Source organism: Lepisosteus platostomus, chromosome 16, assembly GCF_059453375.1.
Source record: "Lepisosteus platostomus isolate fLepPlt1 chromosome 16, fLepPlt1.hap1, whole genome shotgun sequence".
NCBI classification, from domain to species: Eukaryota; Metazoa; Chordata; class Actinopteri; order Semionotiformes; family Lepisosteidae; genus Lepisosteus; species Lepisosteus platostomus.
In genome coordinates, this window is record NC_142626.1 from 19,992,062 (window position 1) to 19,998,061 (window position 6,000).

Here is a 6,000-nt window from a genome sequence, read left to right on the forward strand (position 1 = left end):
AGAACTCAGACTTGCGGAGTTAAAGGAAGTGAAAGCCTTTATTTTTCTTCTCCATCACCACCTGCTAGCCCAGCTCTCCCGCGCCCCCGCCCGCCAACAGCGTGAGCCAAAAGACTGCCCACGCACCCGAGAGAGAGAGAGAAAAGAGAGAGAGAATAAGAACCAGGGGTGCAGAAGCAGGGAACTACAAGGAAAACGGATACCTCCCCAGACTGTACGCCCGCTTCACTGTGGGACAGCCGCACTGGTCAGCGGCCTTCCTAAACCCCGCCCTGACCACTTTCACTCCTGTCCTGCTCTTCCCCGCGCACCCCAGCCATGCGCTCTTCAGCTTCTGCCCGGGGCGAATGTATATTTTGATATTTAGATGAATGGAAAGGGGCACTTTAATGTTCTGTACGGCTAATATTAAAGCCAATACTTTAATATTCTTTTCTGTTTGTTTAACAATTGTGGGTATTGGCCTAATTCGGCCCTGAACCCGTTGTTAGGTGTTAATGTGTTGTTGTTAAGTGTGAATTTCTACCTGCATTTCTATTGCATTTTGAGTGCAAAATTTATTAAGATACTTAGAAGACAAAGATACTGTATCAATTTATGTTGCATTTGTCTGATTATGATTCAAAAAACACATATAATTAAACACACGTTTGCGATTTAAATCAATATAAATGTTTATATTGTAACGCATACTGTACAGCCTCCATTTCTCTATAAAAATTTAAAAGATCGTGTGTGCAGCCTAAGAGGGGGGGTCTACTGTCAGTGACAGCTGACAATCCTCCATACACCCATGTGAAAAATTAATATTGCCAATGTAGACGTCGTATTTACAATTTGTTGATAATAGGAATGTTAAGTTCTCTAAAGCTTTGTGATAGTTGACCCAGGCAGCAAAAGATCAGCTGCACTGGTAAGATGCGACACCGAAGATATGATTAATAACCTTTTAAATCTGAAGGGAGATCTAAAGGGATCCCCCCCACACACACACACACAATAGAAGCAGGAAGCAGAAGCAGGGACCGTTGTCAGAAGGGAAGAAGGTGACTATTCATTGTTATCAAAAATGACTTAAATTCAATCATGTTGTGACATTTAGAAATATAAAGTCAATAAATTGTCCATAATATTGCTATTCTATTTTTTCAAAGAAAAGTTTGTTAAAAGAAAAATCACAGCACCACCTGGATTTGAACACACAACCTGCAGGTTAGTAATCAGGCACATAGACCAGTGGGCTACTAGGGAAGTCACATGAAGAGATATCGTTATTAATTTCTTTAGATACGCAATTCCATATTATATTAGCTGAAAAGCTTAAAACTACCACTTTTTTACACGCTATTTCACATGTTAGTTAAAGGAAGGGAAATCTTAGTGCCTGAGCATAAAAAGAATAGGAGCATACTGCAACGCGTGTGAAGGCCATAAACGATATTAATTTTGGAACATAAACATACAGTATATGGCTGGTCTCGGTACTTTAAAGAAAACATACATGAAACATGGTTTCATTATGACCAGAATCGGTCTTGAGATATTTTTAACTTGATTTACAGTATATGAGAGGTATGTCTTGACACCGATACTATGTAAATACTGCTCACGTATATGTTTCTAGGTTTATATTATGCATTTCATACGGTCAAATTACTTTTGAGCAACTGATAAGAAGCGCGAAACGGTATGCCCAAGGCGTTTTAGTTTCGTTTTGTGTGGGGACTGCTTTAACTATATCGCCGTGGATTGATTAGAGATATCAAGTACATACAAGTCATTTTTTAAATGTTGTAGTTCGTCTTGTAAAAACGTTACGAGTACATCATCTGTCAACAATTACACAGGTTCTGTTTCCATATTGCGGATTTTGGTTACGTACTATTATTTTCTAATTTCACGTTGTGAATATATGATTTGGGCAAACAGAGCCACAAAGAAGTACATTATGGGTTGTTGTTGTTTTTTTGCAGTTTTATCTAGAACAAGCGATGCTTAAACCTTTGCCTGATTCTTGTGAAACTATCCACACGACAGTTACCTAAGAGTTGACTTCAGTGATGTCACTGATGGGATGTTTCTAAAAATCCATCCACTGTAAAACGACTTCTCCAGTTATCCTGCATATGTATTCGCTAATGAAGCTGTGTGTTCTGAGCCTGGTTCTCTACATTTCTGTATGAACCAGCTTAGAGGGCTAAAGACAGCTTGTGTTTAAATTGAGTGTAAGGTAATTTATGCTTCTAAAGTCATGGTCAGCATTTATTATTGTACTGTGCTGTAAACTTGTTCTGTGCCTAATTACATTATTTTATAGCTTTATGAAATCTGTACATTGTCTGTACATAATGTTTCTGTAGTGCTTTTTCAGCCCTCAGCATGTGACTGCGCTGATGGCGCTGTGGGTTACTTTCCTGACTCCCATGTCACACGATTTGTGATTGAATCCCATGGAACTATGACTTTATTTTTTAACAAACATTTCTTTGAAAAAATGAAACGTTTCCCTTGGTCAGAGATTAAATAAAACCTCACTCGCACCAAACAAATTAATATTTCTAAATATCACAACATGATCGAATTTAAGTCTTTTTAATAACAATGAATAGTCACCTATGCGTTACAAAATAAACATTTATATTGATTTGAATCGCGTTTTGATTTAAATAGTAAACGCGTGTTTAAATATATGTGTTTAAAGGCGATATACTGTATAAAAGCACTGATTCTTATGGAATGTGTTCCGCCGGGGATTAAAAAAATATTTTTTTTAATCGCGTATCTAAGGAAAATTGCAGTATAACTTTGTTCATGCACAAACAGTGGCATGTTACATTATAATTTGGGTGTCTCCTCTTGCCAGAAAGCTCTAAATTGCATTTTGAGTGCGGTTTTTGACTTTTTCTAAATTGCAACCCATAAATAAAGCTGATACAGTTTAGACTTACTGTATTCTAAACTGTATTACAACAGCACATTGGACAATGCAATGTAAATTGCAAAAATGCACTTGCAATCTGTCCAAGCCCTACTACGAAAATTATTTAAACTGCGACACTTATCATTCATCTTTAAATAAACTTTATTTTATATAGCGTTTTAAGCGAATAGGTAATTAGATTGCTCATAAACCTAATCGCTTTTTCTACATAAACACAGCGTGATTGCTCTCTGAAAATGCTTTTCCTTTATATTTAGGCTCAGATTTCAACTATAGATCGTATTATTATAAACTTTCTTGGAAAAATGTATTTTATGTAAACCATGTTTGCTATTAATTCATTTAGGGCTAAAATACGTTCATTGTCTTCCAATCGAGTCGAGGTGACATTGGAAGCTTGCCACGCCCGGACTGTTACACCAACGCATTAGCATGTTAAAGTGATTTCATTGAGGAGCCTAGCTACTAGTTAACACTGTACTTCCTACTTTGAAAATACCTGTGAAACCGGTTTAATTAGTCAAAGCCAGCACTCCGGCAGAGAGGGGGTTGTACTCGTTAATGTCCGATGACATACAAGTGGAAAGATTACAGATTTTAATCGACTTTTTTCTGAACCAGGGAAAATCTGATGTTTCTCTATAACAATAATAAAAAACTTTATTTTACATATCACCTTTAAAAGTGGCATCTCAAAACAATACAGTAGATGTAAACCACAGATTACAAGGTAAATACCCAGACAAACGCAAACGCGTTTTTAATAAAGCTTTCATTCATTCAACAGAGAGAGAGCGTAAAACCTGGGTGTAACAGCTGTTCCTTTTTCTGATCACTCGCTCTCTGAGATACATGGGAATCCAGGCTTTTTTTATCAACGCTTTCTTTTCCGTAAACCAGATATTATGGAACCACTTCAGAAGGGTGTCAGCCAGTCAGATTCCAGGAATCGGTACTTTAAAGGAAAAATACACACCAGTATTCCATTTCTCCCTAAACATTTTAAGCATCGAAGTATTTAACTAACATGTGAAATAGCGTGTGAAAAAGTGGTAGTTTTAAGCTTTTCTGCTAAGATAATATGGAATCGCGTATCTAAAGAATTTAATAACAATATGATTATATTCGTGTACTGCGACAGGGCTGTGTAGGGCTGTTTCGCCTCTCTCTTCATGCGACTGTACCAGGAAGAGGATTTCTTTCTATTCAAAACGTGTATTTTAAAAGTTTAAGAAGTAAAAACCTTACAGCGTACACAGATTTCTAAACTGATCCGGATCGTTATCTTTGTCTTATGCAAAATAATGTTCACCGCTCTGTCCAGCAAATTAATAATAAACTTTATTTTATATAGCGTTTTAAACGAATAAGTAATTAGATTGCTCATAAACCTAATCACTTGCTTTTTCTTTTTATTTAGGCTCAGATTTCAACTATAGATCGTATTATTAATAACCACAATAACAACCAACCAACAAAAACAACCATATAAACATAATACCAACCAAAAACATAGATAACAACCACAATACAAAATCAAATATATCAAACCATTATACTCTTGCTAATTCCTCCAATTATCATAATCCCGCCCCTTATGCAAAACCAAACCCTCCTCCCATCCCAGTTTATCCTCTTTATCATAAACAAAATCCACCTCAATTTTCAACATAAAGCATTACACAAAATCAATACCTCAACACTCCATACTCAACAACGATAATTCACAGCCAGAACATGTAACTCCACATTCCCAAACAGACCTCATTTCCATAGCCCCGCCCCTTATGCAAAACCAACATCCCTCCCCTGTTCTCTCTCTCCCCTGGCGTTTGTAATCGTTTTTATTTTCAAATAAATTTTAGCAAAGTCATGTATTTTAAAAATCTTAAGATTTTTATATTTATGTCTTTATTTAGTGGTTTCATTAGTGAAAAAGGCTAAACTTTCTTGGAAAACTGTCTTTTATGTAAACCATGTTTGCTATTAATTCGTTCAGGGCTAAAATATGTTCATTGTCTTCAAATGAAAGAAGGGTTCCTTTCGCCGTGGTCGGGTTGAAATTAGAAGCTTGCCACACCCGGACTGTTACACCAACGTATTAGCATGTTAAAGCGATTTCATTGAGGAGCCTTGCCTTTCTTAACTAGCACTGTACTTACTGGGTTTTTGACGGGGGGGAGGTGTCTTTCGCTGTGAAACCAGTTCAGAAAAAAGACGATTAAATTTAATAAACGATTAAGGGTATTTACCTTTTAATCTGTGGTTTACATCTACTGTATTGTTTTGAGATGCCACTTTTAAAGGTGATATGTAAAATAAAGTTTTTTATTATTGTTATAGAGAAACATGATCAGATTTTCCCTGGTTCAGAAAAAAGACGATTAAAATCTGTAATCTTTGCACTTGTACAGTATGTCACCGGAAAATACAAGAAGTTTCTGCTTTGTGTAAGGATGGTTTCAAAAAGTAATGTAAGTGGTGAGAAAGCTGTGCTCCTCAAAGCGCTTTACAGGATAAAAACAATAACAACAATAGTGGCTGGGCAAACGATTTTCTTTATAGAAATACAAAATGAGATACTGTATAATGATGTGCATGAACAAAGTTATACTGCTATTTTCCTTAGATACGCGATTAGAAAAACTAAATTTTTTGAATCCCCAGTGGAACACATTCCATAAGAATCAGCGCTTTTATATATCGCCTTTAAACACATATATTTAAACATGCGTTTACGATTTAAATCAAAACGCGATTCAAAACAATATAAATGTTAATTTTGTAACGCATAGGTGACTATTCATTGTTATTTAAAAGACTTAAATCTGATCATGTTGTGATATTTAGAAATATACATTTGTTTGGTGCGAGTGAGGTTTTATTTAATCTCTGACCAAGGGAAACGTTTCATTTTTTCAAAGAAATGTTTGTTAAAAAGTCATAGTTCCATGGGATTCAATCACAGACCGGGTGACATGGAGTCAGGAACCTAACCCACAGCGCCACCAGCGCAGTCACATGCAGAGTGCTGAAAAAGCACTACAGAAACATTATCG